Source organism: Oryx dammah, unplaced genomic scaffold, assembly GCF_014754425.2.
Source record: "Oryx dammah isolate SB20612 unplaced genomic scaffold, SCBI_Odam_1.1 HiC_scaffold_22, whole genome shotgun sequence".
Lineage (NCBI taxonomy): Eukaryota > Metazoa > Chordata > Mammalia > Artiodactyla > Bovidae > Oryx > Oryx dammah.
In genome coordinates, this window is record NW_024070206.1 from 61,959,528 (window position 1) to 61,976,565 (window position 17,038).

Consider the following 17,038-nt stretch of genomic DNA (forward strand, 5'->3'; position numbering starts at 1 on the left):
ATAATAAGGAATAGCTCGATGCTCTTTGAATGTTTGATGAAATTTGGCAGATTGCTATAGGAAATTATTTTGGTCAAATTTTGCATCATTTACCCTCACATGTCTTATTAAATTTTATATCTAGACACCCAGTCATTTTTCCTGTTAGATGCAAACAGTTCCCTATTCCAGATGCTTACATAGCTTTTACTGATGGGTCGGCTAATGGAAAAGCTTCTTATAAGGATGTAATACAACATCTCTTTACTTGTCTTTCATATTTGGGTCTGCCAAAAGCTTTAAAAACTGATAATGCTCCTGCTTACACTTCTAAGTCTTTCCAAGAATTTTGTATAAAATTTCAAATAAAACATAACACAGGCATCCCCTATAAACCACAGGGACAAGCCATAGTGGAAAGAGCACATCAGACAATAAAAATACAAATTCAAAAATTAGAAGAAGGGAAATTTAAGTATAGCTCTCCCCATCAAATCTTGCAACATGCTCTCTTTGTAATAAATAACCTAAATGCTGATTCGTCTGGAACCACTGCAATGCTTCATCTTTGGTGTTTGGAGCAACACAATGTAAAGCCATTGGTAAAGTGGAAGGACCTCCTCTCTGGACAATTGAAAGGTCCTGACCTTTAACTAGTTAACTAGTGGTCGAGGATGTGCTTGTATTTTTCCACAGGATGCAGATTCGCCAGTTTGGATCCTGGACAGACTGATTCGCCATGTTGCAGTCCCCCAGACATCCGGTTACCCCATTGCTTTGACCACAAAAGTGGAAGGGCTAGAGGCTTCCATGTGCCACTGCCGCAAGGAACAGCCACACGCCGGGAGCTGCGGGCAGGGCCAGTCTGGCTGCCGGGGCCCAGTGCACCATGCTTGCAGCCAGTGGCCCCGTCAGCATCCGTCTGCGCTCGCCTGGCCACCGCTGGACCCAAGGCCGGTTTAGCGAGGGGGCGAGGGCAGCGCCCGGGTGCCTGCAGGCAAGAGAGGCAAGATAAACATTGAGATCCCAGCAGGACTGACAGAGCTGCTGCTTCGCAAACTCCAGCAAGTCTGCGGGCTGGTGCCTCAGGACCTCCTTGTTTGCTCCCTTAGATGTCATATGGAACACTATAGATGATCATTCAGGGTATCTGATTTGGAAATCTTGTACTTATAATTCAAGGATTGATTACAGAATACCGGGAGGAGAAAAAAAAAATTCTATTTACTATATTTTAGTTTGTCTACCCTCTCGTTATGTTTTTCTCTTTGCTAACAATTCCAGAAAACTTAATATACAAATGAATTATTCAGGTGGACCCAATGTAGTGACTTGTGAACAATGTATGCTTTCATCTTGTTTAACCTCTCATTACAGTGTTTGTTCTTTTGTAGTGTTGAAACGTCCACCCTGTCTCATGATACCTGTAACTGTAGCTACTCATTGGTATGATAATCATGGTCTTGCTGTGTTACAACAACTACAGGATTTGATGCCACAACTGCGATTTGTGGGCTTACTTATTTTAGGGATATCAGCTTTAATAGCCTCAATCACTTCTGTTACTCTTGCAGCAATATCATTGACTCAACAAGTGCATACTGCTTAATATGTTGATATTATGTCTAAAAATGTTTCTTTAACACTGGCAACACAAGAAGCTATAGATAGGAAGTTAGAGATGAGGGTAGATGTCTTAGAAGAGGCAATAATGCATTTTGGGACTGAACTGCAAGCCCTAAAAGTAAAAATGGCTCTGTCTTGTCATGCTGACTACCGGTGGATATGTGTTACATCCTTGAAAGTAAATGAGACAGATTATGAATGGAAAAAAATAAAAATCATATTTCAGGTGTTTGGAACAGCTCTGACATTGGCCTGGATTTAGGGAAACTTCATAATTAGATACAGACCATGGAACACTCTCGATTGGATTTTACTGCCGCTGGAGCAGCTAATGACTGATTCCACAGTTTCTCTAACTTCATTTCTGGAAAGAACATTCTGTCTACTATTTTCAGTTATGCTCCTGTGGGTGCTCTAATATTGCTTCTCATAATCGTTCTTCCTTGTAATGTCAGGATCCTTTGGCAGAGCATTCAGAAGCTCGCGACTGAACTGCATCTGGCTGTTTTAAGAAATAAAAAGAGGGGGAGATGCCAGGAGCCAGCATGAGGAATCCCGCCCGTGGCAAACGTCACGAGGAAGGAGGCCTGACATATGCAAAGGCGGGGTCAGGCCTCAGGGGTCACCAGGAAATTCTCAAGCATCTACCCCTAAAACCAGAGTCTGCCTACATTACTGCATTATGCTTTCACCTACAGTTCTGACATTATGGGGGGCTATCAGCCACCACCTCTCTATAAAGAGGAGCTAACTTAGAGCTCCAGTTAATAAATCTCCTGGGTGTAACAAGAGTGTTTCAGTCCACAATCTCCTCTGACAGATCTCTAGCCTGCCTGACAGGTTTGTCCAGCCACATGTGGTTTTTCACAGCCTCCCAACTGTGAGAGGCATGAGATGCTATAAACTTTCTAAGTACAGATTCTTTTGAGAAGTTAGAAAATTATGAGTATAGTATTAGCAAGTTAGTTAGAAATTACACCGGTGGAGGGTTTCATTGTTGAGCCAATATTTGCTGCTAAGCATCCATATCCCTTGTCCCATATACACAAAAACTGATATAACTAGCATATATGAGAAATGAGTATTAACCTTGATATTAATCACGTTAGACCTTAGGCTAAGTAAATTATTTTCTTGATTATAGCCCACTTCACCTTTGCTCTGCACCTTTTCTTAAGTCAGGCACCACCCTCCAAAGGCACCACAGCTGAAAAGGGCCTCATCTCACGTTGAGGGGAGAATCTCCTGGTTTTTCTCAAGATGCAACAGGAAACTTGGGGTTCCTCTCGAGTTACGACGGGGACATCAAGGACCTGCTCGTGTTGCCTCAGGAAAGTCAAGTTTCCATGCGAGTTTCAAGGGGTCTCTCGGGATTCCTCTCCAGTTGGTGGGGGGCCTAGGTCCTCATCTAGAGTTGAGGCTGGAACCTCAGGGATCCTCTCCAGTGCTGACATGATCTCGGGGTTCCTATGGAGTTTCAACAGGGGAAACAGGCCTCGTCTTGTGTGGCGACATGTAAGTTCACTTTCCTCTCGAGCTGCCGAAGTAGTATCCAGCTTCCTGCCGAGTTGGCATAGGGATCTATGGCTTTCTCTCGAGGTGCCACAGGGCTATCACACCTGCCATCGTGTTTTGAGTCTATTCTTGGGGTGACAGTCGACTCTGAATGGGTATCAGGTTTATCTGGAATGGATTGGGGCATCAGGGTCTTTTTGAATTGTGGCACGACCCCTGGAGTTTCTATGGAGTTTCAGCAAGGGAGTCAGGCCTCGTCTCGTGTGGAGACATGCAAGTCAGCTTTCCTCTCGAGCTGTAACAGTAGTGTCAGGCTTCCTGTGGAGTTGATATAGGGATCTGTGGCTTTCTCTCGAGGTGCCAGTGGACACCACACCTGCTGTCATGTTTGAAGTTGATATTCAGGCTGACAGTAGAGTCAGTGCTGGGGAACAGGTGTATCTTGAGTGGATTCGGATATCAGGGTCTTTTGGAATGGTGTCTTGACCCCTGGAATTCCTCTGAACTTTCAAGTGGAGACCGCCTCCTCTTGAGGTACGACGGAAATGCTGGGATTCCTTTCCCGAAGAAGCAACGAAATGAACCCTCATCTTGAGATGACGAGGGAAAATGGGGCTCCTCTTGAGTTGTGGTGGGACCCTCGGTGTTCCTCTCAAGTGGAGACGTGTATGTCATGAAACCTCTTGAGTTGCATCAAGGGTGTCAAGGAACCTTTCAAGGCTCAAGAGGGAAGGTGGAATTTCTCTCAAGATCCCACAGCACAAAAGGGCCTCATCTTGCATTGATCGGAGAATCTCCTGGTTTTTCTTGAATTGCGGCAGGAAACAGGGTTCATCTCGTGTGACGATGGGGACCTCAGGGACCCACACGTGTTGCCTCAGGAAAGTCCAATCTCCATAGGAGTTGTGAGGGGCCTCTCGGGATTCCTCTCCAGTCGTTGCCAGGTCCTAGGTTGTCATCTGGAGCTGAGGCCGGAACCTCAGGTTTCCTCTCCAGTGCTGACATGGATCTCGGGGTTCTTATGTAGTTTCCACAGGGAAATCAGGCCTCATCTCTTGTGGAGTCATGCAAGTCTGCTTTCCTCTTGAGCTGTAACAGTAGTTTCAGTCTCCCTGTCGAGTTACCATAAGGATCTTTGGCTTTGTCTTGAGGTACCACAGGGCTGTCACACGTGCCATCATATTTTGAGTTGATACGCTGGGTGACAGTCAAGTCAGCACAGGTTAATTCAGTGTATCTGGAGTGGACTGGGACATCAGGGTCTTTTGGAATGGTGGCATGACCCCTGGAGTTCCTCTCGACTTTTGAGTGAGACCGCCTCCTATTCAGGCATGACGGGAACGCCGGGATTCCTTTCCCGATGAAGCAGGGAAACGGACCCTCCTCTCGAGATGAAGAGGGAAAGCCGGGACTCTTCTTCAGTTGTGGCGGGACCCTCGGTGTTCCTCTCGAGTGCAGATGGGTATGTCGGGGAACTTCTTGAATTGCCTCAAGAGTGTCAAGGATCCTTTCGAGGCTCAAGAGGGAAGGTGGGATTTCTCTCAAGATGCTGCAGCTGTAAAGAGCCTTATCTCGTGTTGAGGGGAGAATCTCCTGTTTTTTCTCGAGTTGTGGCAGGAAACTTGGGATTCCTCTCGAGTTATGAAGGGGACCTCAGGGACCCGCTCGTGTTTCCTTAGGAAACTCCAGTCACCATGCGAGTTGGGAGGGGCCTCTTGGTATTCCTCTGCAGTCGGTGCAGGGTCCTAGGTCCTCATTTGGAGCTGAGGCCGAAACCTAAGGGTTCCTTACTTTTATAGCTCAAGAGGAAACCTGACTTCCATGTCTCCACATGAGACGAGGCGTGACTGCCCTGTTGAAACTACATAGGAAGCCCGAGATCCAAGTCAGCACTGGAGAGTAACCCTGAAGTTCCGGCCTCAAATCCAGATGAGGACCTAGGCCCCTGTACCTAGTTGAGAGGAACCTTGAGTGGCACCTTGCAACTCGCATGTAGACTTTACTTTCCTGAGGCCACACGAGCAGTTCCCTGAGGTCCCCATCGTAACTAGAGAGGAACCGCATGTTTCCCACTGCAACTCGTGAAAAACCAGGAGATTCTACCCTCTACACGAAATGAGGCCCTTTTCAGCTGCAGTGTCTCAAGACAATTCCCACCTTTCCTCTTGAGCCACAAAAGGGTCCTTGACACACTAGATGCAACTCAAGAAGTTCCCCGACATACCCATCTCCACTCGAGAGGAACACCGAATATCTTGCCACAACTCAAGAAGAGCCCTGTTTTTCCCTCCTCATCTTGAGATGAGTGTCCATTTGCCTGCTTCATCGGGAAAGGAATCCAGGCGTTCACATTGCATCTCAAGAGGAGGCGGTCTCAACTTGAAATTCTTGAGGAATTCCAGGGGTAGTGCCACAATTCAAAAAGACCCCGATGTCTAAAGTGTCTCCAGATAAACCTGATTCCCCTGCACTGACTCCATTGTTACCCCAGGTATCGACTCCAAACATGATGGCAGGGTTGACAGCCCTGTGGCACCTTGAAGGAAAGTCACAGATCCCTATGTCAACTCGACAGGAAGACTGACACTACTTTTACAGTTCGAGAGGAAAGCTGACTTCCATGTCTCCACACGAGATGAGACCTGACTCTCCTGTTGAAATTCCATAGGAACCCTGAGCTCCATGTCAGCACTGGAGCAGAACCCGGAGGTTCTGGCCTCAACTCCAGATGAGGACCTAAGACCCAGCACTGACTGGAGAGGAATACCGAGAGGTCCCTCGCAACTCGCATGGAGACTTGACTTTCCTGAGGTGTCAGGAGCGAGCATGGGGAATCCTGCCCGTGGCAAAGGTCATGAGAAAATGGGCCAGACATAACGCAAAGGTGGGATCAGTCCTTAGAAGCCCCCCTGGTCTTTCTCGAGCATCTACCCCCAAAACCAGAGTTTGCCTGCCTTACTGCATTATGCTTTCCACCTATTCTTCTGACATTACAGGAGGACTATCCCCGACTACTTTTCTCTGGAAAAAGTTAACTTAGAACTCCATTTAGTCTCCTTCATATGAAAGAAATATCTCAGCTCAAACCCCTCTGATGGCTCTCTAACTTGCCTGACAGGTTTAATTGGACTTTTAAACTACACATGTGATTGTTTACAGCCCCCCAACCGCGAGAGGCATGTAGCTTAAAACATGTTAAAGATATAGAGCCTTTTTTAAAGAGCTAAGAATTATATTGGTGAAGGGGTTCATTGTTGAGTTATGATTGCCACCAGGCCTCCATATCCTTTGTCTTTTAGGCACCTGGAGGATATTAATCAATGTAATTGGGATGTAGAAAAAAGAATATGGTAGTTTTGATGTTAGCAATACTAGACTTTTGAGCTAATAAATTTTCTCTTTGTTATAAATCACTGTACTCCTCTTTCCTTGTTATAAATTGTTGTATCCTTTCTATGTAAGAGTGTAACCTTAATTAGTGCTTTCCAAGAGTGGCACCAGACTTTAGTAAGAACAACACTTTTAGGGCAAATAAGTTTTCTAGTTGATGGACCCTTATCAGAAAAGGTCCATAAAATGCTAATAGGCCTCCTGTCCAGAAGATGATGTAAATCACCTAAAACCTGTGTAAACAGCTAAGTATTAGGAGAGAAAGCCTGGTCTCGATAATGGTCAGGGCTGATGACGCTGCATGACTTTGTATTATCCATTGATCTCTGTGTATAACTAAAAGTATAAAAGGTTTCCTGGAAAATAAAGGACGAACCAGTTTCTCGGAAATCTGGCTTCCCCCGTGTCTTCTTTTCTTTTTCTCCTTTTCAGGTTGAATTTGCGTCTGGAACATAGAGGCTCACCGTGTCTACTTATTTGCCTGGGCTTCTAATACCCACGCACGAGAGAGCCCAAGGCGGGGAACCCTCTGCTATTCAAGTGAACACTAGTGGCCTTCTGTAGACTGTGTAAGCCCCATGTCTCGAGGCTTTATTTGGCTTTCTATGTAAACCAAGGAATACAGCTTCTTTTTCTACTCTAGTTTCTCTCCTCTGTCTCACTACACTATTTTCCCCTAATCTCTTTTTATATCTCTAAATAAATGATTCTTTCCTAATCACTGACTCCATCCCAGCTTTGATATACCCTGGATACACTGGATCTGGACCTCGGCACTGAGGAAACATGAGCGGGTCCCTGAGGTCCCCGTTGTAACTCGAGAGGAGCCCAAGGTTCCTGCTGCAACTCAAGAAAAACCAGGAGATTCTCCCCTCAACGTGAGATGAGGCCCGTTTCCACTGCGACCTCTCGAGAGAAATCCCACCTTCCCTCTTGAGCCTCGAAAGGGTCCTTGACACCCTGGATGCCACTCAAGAAGTTCCCCGGCACACATCTCCACTCAAGAGGAACCCCGTGTGTCCCATCACAACTCAAGAAGAGCCCCATTTTTCCCTCCTCATCTCGAGATGAGGGTCCATTTCCCTGCTTCGTCAGGAAAGGAATCCCGGCATTCCCGTCGCACCTCAGGAGGATCAGTCTCAAGTTGAAACTTGAGAGCAACTCCAGGGGGCATGCCACAATTCAAAAAGACCCCAATGTCCCAATCTACTCCAGATACACCTGATTCCCCTGCACTGACTCGACTGTCACCCCAAGTATCGACTCAAAACACGATGGCAGGTGTGACAACCTGCCGGGAGCCAGCATGGGGAATCCCACCCGTGGCAAAGGTCATGAGGAAAGGGGCCTGAAAAACGCAAAGGCAGGATCAGTCCTCAGGTATCCCCCTGGTTTTTCTCGAGCACCTACCACCAAAACCAGAGTCTGCCTGCTTTACTGTGTTATGCTTTCCATCTACTCTTCTGACAGTAACAGGGAGCTTTCCCCCCACCACCTTTTTCTGGAAAAAGTTAATTTAGTGCTTTTAGATAATAAGTCTCCTGGGCATAGTAAGAGTGTTTCAATTCAAAAACCCCTCTGATGGCTTGCTAACCTGCCTGACAGATTTGTCCGTACCTGTACAGCTGCACATGTGATTGTTTGCAGCCTTCAGATTGTGATAGGCACAGGAAGCTTAAAAGATCCAACTATTGTAGGGGCTTCCAAGGAGTCAAAATCATTAGAATAGGACTGATTAAGGGTTTCATTGCTGAGCACATACTTCCTGCCAAGTTTTCATATCTTTTATTTGTAGATATAGTTGGTATATAGAAAAAACAGGTAGTAGCCCTGGCATTAGCAACATTAGATCTTTGAGTTAAGTACTTTCTTTGTTATAACCCACTGCATCTTTGTTCTACAGGAATGTAACTTTATTTAGTACTTTGAGGATGATGTGGATTAAAGACAAAATACTTTAAGGGAAAATGAGTTTTCTGATTGATAGACATTTATCTAGGAAAAGAGCCATAAAAATGTTAACAGGACCCCTGGCCAGAAGATGATGTAAAACCACCTAAGACCTTTTGTATACGGGAGAGTATGCAAAAACAAGGCCTGGTCTCAATAAGGGTCAGGACTGCTGCCCCTGCATAACTCTGCATATTCCATTATTTCTTTATGTACCACTTGGGGTATATAAGCAGCTTTTGAAAATAAAGTTGTGGGATTGGCACCAATGCTAGGCTCCCCCATGTTGTTCTTTTCTCACCTTTTCACGCTGAATTCCCATTGGGAGCACAGAGGCTCTCCGTGTCTACCTATTTCCCCTGGCTTCTAAGACCCACTCGAGAGGGAGCCCAAGGTGAGGCATGCTCCTCTATTCAAGTGGGCGCCAGTGGCCTACGTAGGTGGTGCAAACCCCTTATCTCGGAGCTTTATTGGTCTCCTGTGTAAACCAAGTTATTCAGAAACTTTTCTCCACTAATTTTCTTACTACACTATTCTCTCTTAATCTCACTTTATAAATAAGTCTCTCCTCGCCGACTCCATCTCTGCTTCGAATTCCCTGGATCCAGAGGAGCTGGACCTGGCAACAGCCCTGTGGCATCTTGAGAGAAAGCCACAGACCCTTATGTCAACCTGACAGAAAGCTTGACACTACATTTACAGTTTGAGAGGAAAGTGGACTTGCATGTCTCCACACTAGACGAGGCCTGACTGCCCTCTCAGAATTCCATAGGAACACCAAGATCCATGTAGGATCTGGAGAGGAAACCTGAGGTTCCAGTCTCAACTCCAGATGAGGACCTTGGCCCCGCCACCAACTGGAGAGGAATCCCAAGAAGCCCCTCATAACTCGCATGAGGACTGGACTTTCCTGAGGCCACAAGAGTGGGTGCCTGAGGTCCCTGTTGTAACTTGAGAGGAACCCCAACTTTGCTGATGCAACTCGAGGAAAAACCAGGAGATTCTCCCCTCACAGCGAGATGAGGCCCTTTTCCACTGCTGTGTCTTGAGAGAAACCCCATCTTCCCTCTTGAGCCCCAAAACTGTCCTTGACACCCTTGATGCAACTCAAGAAGTTCCCTGACATACCCGTCTCCACATGAGAGGAACACCAAGGGTTCAGCCACAACTCAAGAAGAGCCCCATTTTTCCATCTTCATCTTGAGATGAGGGTCTATTTCCCATGTCATCAGGAAAGGAATCCCAGCGTTCCCGTCGCAACTCAAGATGAAACGGTCTCCACTTGAAACTTGAGAGGAACTCCCGGGGTCGTGGCACAATTTGGAAACATCCCAATGTCCCAATCCACTCCAGATAAACCTGATTTCCCTGTCCTGTGTCTACTGTCACCCCGAGTATCTACTCAAAACACGCTGGAGGTGTGACAGCCCTGTGGCACCTCGAGAGAAAACCACATATCCCTATGTCAACTCGACAGGAAGCCTGACACTACTTTTACAGCTCGAGAGGAAAGGGGACTTGCATGTCTCCACACGAGACGAGGACTGACTCCCCTGTTGGAACTCCATAGGGACCCCGAGATCCATGTCAGCACTGGAGAGGAACCCTGAGGTTCCAGCCTCAACTCAAGATGAGGACCTCGGCTCTGGCACTGACTGGAGAGGAATCCTGAGAAGCCCCTCCCAACTTGCATGGAGTCTTGAGATTCCTGAGGCAACATGAGGGGTTACCTGAGGTCCCATTCATAACTCGAGAGTAACCCCAAATTTCCTGCCACAACTCAAGAAAAACCAGGAGATTTTCCCCTCATGCTAGATGAGGCCCTTTTCTGCTGTGGCATCTCAAGAGAAATCCCGCATTCCCTCTTGAGCCTCAAAGGGTCCTTGACACCCTTGATGAAACTCAAGAAGTTCCCCAACATACCCATCTCCACTAGAGAGGAACACTGATGGTCCACCACAACTCAGGAAGAGCTCCATTTTTCCTCCTCATCTCAAGATGAGGGTCCATTTCGCTGTTTCATCAGGAAAGGAATCCCAGCGTTCCCGTCGCACCTCAAGAGGAGGCTGTCTCCCCTTGAAATTCGAGAGGAATGCCAGGGGTCCTGCCAGAATTCTGAAAGACCCCGATGTCCAAATCCACTCCAGATCCACTGGATTCCCCTGTCTGATTCGACTGTCACCCCGAGTGGTGAATCAAAACACAATGGCAAGTGTGACAGACCTGTGGTACCTCGAGAGAAAGCCAAACATCCCTATGTCAACTCGACAGGAAGTCTGATACTACTTTTACAGCCTGAGCAGAAAGCAGACTTGTAAGTCTCCACACGAGACGAGGCCTGACTCCCCTGTGGAAACTCCATAGGAACACCGAGATCCATGTCAGCACTGGAGAGGAATCCTGAGGTTCCGACCTCAACTCCAGATGAGGATCTCGGCCTCACCACTGACTGGAGAGGAATCCCGTGAGGCCCCTAGCAACTCGCATGGAGACTTGACTTTCCTGAGGCAACATGAGCGGGTCCCTGAGGTCCCCATCGTAACTCGAGTGGAACCCCAAGTTTCCTGCCGCAACTCGAGAAAAAACAGGAGATTCTCCCCTCAATGCGAGACGAAGACCTTTTCTGCTGCGGTGTCTCGAGGGACATCCCACCTTCCATTTTGAGCCTCGAAAGGGTCCTTGACACCATTGATGTAACTCAAGAAGTTCCCCGACATACCCGTCTTCACTCCAGAGGAACACCAAGGGTCCTGCCACAACTCAAGAGAGCTACATTTTCCCCTCTCTTCTCGAGATGAGGGTCCATTTTCTTACTTCATCGGGTAAGGAATTCCGGCGTTCCCGTCGCACCTCAAGAGGAGGCGATCTCCGCTTGAAACTCGAGAGGAACTGCAGGGGTCGTGCTACAATTAAAAAAGACCCTGATGTCCCAATCACCTCCAGATAAGCCTGATTCCCCTGTACAGACTGATTGTCACCCCGAGTATCGACTCAAAACACGATAGCACGTGTGAAAGCCTTGTGGCACCTCGAGAAAAAGCCACAGATCCCTATGTGAACTTGACAGGAATCCTGACATTACCTTTACAGTTCAAGAGGAAAGCAGACTTGCATGTCTACACACTAAACAAGGCCCGATCCCCCTGTTGAAACTCAATGGGAACCCCGAGATCCATGTTAGCACCGGAGAGGTACCCTGAGTTTCTGGCCTCAACTGCAGATGAGGAGTTGGGCCTCAGCACCAACTGGAGAGGAATCCCAAGAGACCCCTCGCAACTCGCATGGAGACTTGACTTTCTGAGGCAACACGAGCAGGTTTCTGAGGTCCCTGTTGTAACTCGAGAGGAACACCAAGCTTCCTGCTGCAACCGAGAAAAACAAGGAGATTCTCCCCTCAACATGAGATGAGGCCCTTTTCCACTGTAGTGTCTCAGGAGAAATCCCACTTTCCCTCTTCAGCCTCAAAAGGGTTGAAAACCTTGATGCAACTCAAGAAGTTCCCTGAAATACCCGTCTTTGATCGAGAGGAACACCGAGTGTCCCGCCACAACACAAGAAGAGCCCCGTGTTTCCCTCCTCATCTTGAGATGAGGGTCCACTTCCCTGCTTCGTCGGGAAAGGAATCCCGGCGTTTCAGTTGCACATCAAGCAGAGACAGTCTAAACTTGAAACTCCCGAGAAACTCTAGAAGTCATGCCACAATTCCAAAAGACCCTGATGCCCCAATCCTCTCCAGATAAACCTGATTCCCTTGCACTGACTCGACTGTCACCCTGAGTATCGACTCAAAACACGATGGCAGCTGTGACAGCCCTGTGGCACCTCGAGAGAAAGTCACAGATCGCTATGTCAATTTGACAAGAACCCTGACACTACATTTACCGCTCGAGAGGAAAGCGGACTTCTATGTCTCCACATGAGACGAGGCCTGACTCCCCTGTGAAACTCCATAGGAACCCTGAGACCCATGTCAGCACTGGAGAGGAACCCATAGGTTCCAGCCTCAATTCCAGATGAGAACCTAGGCCCCAGTACTGACTGGAGAGGAATTCTGAGAGGACCCTCCCAACTCCCCTGGAGACGTGACTTTCTTGAGGCAACATGAGCGGGTCCCTGAGGTCACCATCGTAACTCGAGAGGAACCCCAAGTTTCCTGCCGCAACTCGAGAAAAACCAGGAGATTCTCCCCTCAATGTGAGATGTGGCCCTTTTCTGCTCAGGCGTCTTGAGAGAAATCTCACCTTCTCTCGTGACCCTTGCAAGGGTCCTTGACACCCTTGATGCAAATCAAGATGTTCCCAGACATACCCATTTCCACTCGAGAGGAACACCGAGTGTCCCTCCACAACTCAAGAAGAGCCCCGTTTTTCCATCCTTATCTTGAGATGAGGGTCATTTCCCTGCTTTGTCGGGAAAGGAATCACAGCATTCCCGTTGCACCTCAAGAGGAGGCAGTCTTAACTTGAAACTCCCGAAGAACTCCAGGGGTCATGCCACAATTCCAACAGACCTGGATGTCCCAATCCACTCCAGATACACCTGATTTCCCTGCACTGATTCGACTGTCACTCCGAGTATTGACTCAAAACATGATGGCAGGTGTGACAGCCCTGTGGCACTTCGAAAGAAAGCCACAGATCCCTAAGTAAACTGTACACGGTGCCTGACACTAATTTGACAGCTCGAGAAGAAAGAGGACCTGCATGTCTCCACACGAGATGAGGCCTGACTGCACTTTTTAAACTCCATAGGAACCCTGAGACCCATGTCAGCACTGGAGAGGAACCCTGAGGTTCCAGCCTCAATTCCAGAGGAGGACCTAAGACTGGGAACCGACTGGAGAGCAATCTTGAGAGGCCCCTGGCAGTTCACACGGAGACATGACTTTCCTGAGGCAACACGAGCGGGTTACAGAGGTTCCCGTCAGAACTCGAGAGGAACCCCAGGTTTCCTGCTGCAACTCGAGAAAAAACAGGAGATTCAAGCCTCAGCGCGAGATGAGGCTGCTTTCTGCTGTGGCGTCTCAAGAGAAATCCGTCCTTCCCTCTTGAGCCTCGAAAGTGTCCTTGACACCCTTGATGCCACTCAAAAAGTTCCATGACATAACCGTCTCCACTCGAGAGGAACAACAAGTGTCCCTCCACAACTAAAGAAGAGCACGGTTTCCCCCTCATCATCTCAAAATGAGGGTCCATTTCCCTGCTTCATCGGAAAGGAATCCCAGTGTTCCCGTCGCATCTCAAGAGCAGTCGGTGTCAAGTCGAAACTCGAGAGGAACTCCAGGGGTCGTGCCACAATTCCAAAAGACCCTGATGTCCCAATCCAATCCAGATACACCATATTGCACACACTCGACTTTCAGCCTGAGTATTGACTCAAAACAGGATGGCAGGTGTGACAGCCCTGTGGCCTTGAGAGAAAGCCACAGATCCCTATGTCAACCCGACAGGAAGCCTGACACTACCATGAGACCTTGAGAGCAAAGTGGACTTGCATGTCTCCACACAAGATGAGGCCTGACTCCGCTGATGAAACTCCTCAGGAACCCCGAGATCAATGTCAGCAATGGAGAGGAAGTTGAGCTTCTGGCCACAAGTCCAGAGTAGGACCTAGGCCCACTGGAGAGGATCCTTGAAAGGTCCCTCTAACTCGCATGGAGACTTGACTTTCCTGAGGCAAAAGGAGCAGGTCCTTGTGGTCCCCGTTGTAACTCGAGAGGAACCCCAACTTTCCTGCCGCAACTCGAGAAAAAACAGGAGATTCTCCCCTCAACGGCAGATGAGGCACGTTTCAGCTGTGGCATCTCAAGAAAATCCCACCTTCCCTCTTGATACTCGCAGGGTTCCTTTACACCCTTGATGCAACTCAAGTTCCCCGACATACCCGTCTACACTCGAAGGAACACCAAGGGTCCTGCCACAACTCAAGGAGAGCCTCATTTTCCTCTCCTCATCTCGAGATAAGGGTCCATTTCTCTGCTTTTTCGGAAAAGGAATCCTGGCATTCTCATCGCACCTCAAGAGGAGGCGGTCTCAACTTGAAACTGGAGAAGAACTGCAGGGGTCGTGCCACAATTCCAAAAGCCCCCGATGTCCCAATCCACTCCAGATACACCTGGTTCCCCTGAGTGCCTCGACTTTCACCGCAAATATCAACTCAAAACACGATGGCAGGTGTGACAGCCCTGTGGCACCTCAAGAGATAGCCAAAGATCCCTATGGCAACTCGACCACACTACATTTGCTGCCTATTTTGGGACCCCGCCCCACCAATGTTGGACTATAAGGGTGACTGGAAGGTCACCATCATTTATTTAAAAGAGGACCCAACTTTCTGGTCCTCTTTTATCCATTGAAATTCTGGTTCGAGTGCCAATCTCTGCTTCTCTGGATTGCTGAGCCTATAATGGCTCCCTGCATTCTTCTCCTTTACTCTCATAAGCTTGGGTCATTTTCCCACTTCTGTGGTGGATGGGCACTGTCATTGCTTCTAACTTCCAGATAGATTTATGAAGAGGTCTGTAAAATCTACTCATTTCCTCTCTCTTGTTCAGTTTCTCTCTCTAGACATGTCTTTCTTTTCCTTTCCAAATTCTGGCTCTGTCTTCCTTTTTCTCTTGCTCTCTGTCTCCTGTGGATGGATGAATGCCTTTGAATGCACATGGATATTGTTAGCTTAGGGTTAGATTTTAGGGATAGGTTAGAGTCAGATCAAGTGTTTAGGTTGGAGTTGGTGTTGGGGGATGGGACAAGGGTGGTGTGTTTTTTCTTGGAGACTTGAGTGCTGTTTGTTCTTAGTCTATTTTACATAGGAACCATTTATCAGGTAAATCACTTTCAAGTCGTCTCTTATGTTCAGTTTACTATCCTTTTGATTTGTGAAAGCTTGATTCCCTGGTGGCTCAGATGGTAAAGCGTCTGCCCGCAATGTTGGACCTGGTTTGATCCCTGGGACAGGAAGATCCCCTGGAGAAGGAAATGGTCACCCATTCCAGTACTCTTGCCTAGAAAATTCCATGGATGGAGGAACCTGGTGGTCTACAGTCCATGGAGTCACAAAGAGTCAGACATGACTGAGCCACTTCATCTTAGTTGTGGTTGGCACACAGCCTTGTAGTTTCAACGCCACTAAAGGTTGTGTGCGGGTGCAGGAGGGCCGAGAGGAGCTACTCCACGTTCAGTGTCAGGAGGGGCAGCCCTGATGATATACCCCTCTTCCAAGGTAAGGAGCAGTGGCTGCACTTTGCTGGAGCAGCCATGAATAGATACCCCACGACCAAGGTAAGAGAAACCCAAGTAAGACAGTTGGTATTGTGCGATAGCATTACAGGACAGACACAATGACATCATAACCACAGACAACTAGTCAATCTGATCACATGGACCACAGCCTTGTTTAACTCAGTGAAACTAGGCCATACCGTGAGGAGCCACCCAAGGTGGATGGGTCATGATGGAGAGGGCTGACAGAATGTGGTCCACTGGAGAAGGGAATGGAAAACCACTTCAGTACTCTTGCTTTGAGAACCTCATGAACAGTATGAAAAGGCAAAATGAAAGGATACTGAAAGAGGAACTCCCAGGTCGGTAAGTCCCCAAAGTGCTGCTGGAGATCAGTGGAGAAATAAATCCAGAAGACTGAAGGGAAGGAGTCAAAGCAAACAGAATACCCAGTTGTGGATGTGACTGCTGAAACAAGGAACATCCGATGCTGTAAAGAGCAATATTGCATAGAAACACGGAATGTTAGGTTCAGGAATCAAGACAAAGTGGAAGTGGTCAAACAGGGGAAGGCAAGAGAGAACATTGACATTCTAGGAATCAGTGAACTAAAATGGACTGGGATGGGTGAATTTAACTCAGATGACCATTATATCTACTTCTGTAGGCAGGAATCCCTTAGAACAAATGGAGTAGCCATCATGGTCAACAAAAGAATCTGAAATGCAGTACTTGGATGCCCTCTCAAAAACGACAGGATTATCTCTGTTCCTTTCCAAGGCAAACCACTCAATATCAGGTAACCCAAGCCTATGCCCAAAACAGTAATGAAGAAGTTGACGTTGAAAGGCTCTTTTCGAACCAACACCCAATAAAGTTGCCCTTTTCATTCGAGGGTACTGGAATGCAAATGTAGAAAGTCAAGAAACACGTGGAATAATAGGCACATTTGGCCTTGGAGTATGGAATGAAGCAGGGTAAATAATAGAATTTTGCCAAGAGAACACACTGGTCATAGCAAACACCCTCTTCCCAAAACACAAGAGAAGAATCTCCACATGTACATCATCAGATGGTCAACACTGAAATCAGACTGATTACACTCTTTGCAGCCACAGGTGAAGAAGCTCCATACAGTGTGCTGAAACAAGACGGGGAGCTGACTGACTCAGATCATGAACTTCTTATCGCTAAATTTAGACTTAAATTGAAGAAAGTAGGAAAAACCACTAGACAATTCAGGTATGACCTAAATCAAATCCCTGATGAGTATACAGTGGAAGTGAGAAATAGATTTAACGGATTAGATCTGATAGAGTGTCCGATGAACTATGGATGGAGGTTCGTGACATTGTACA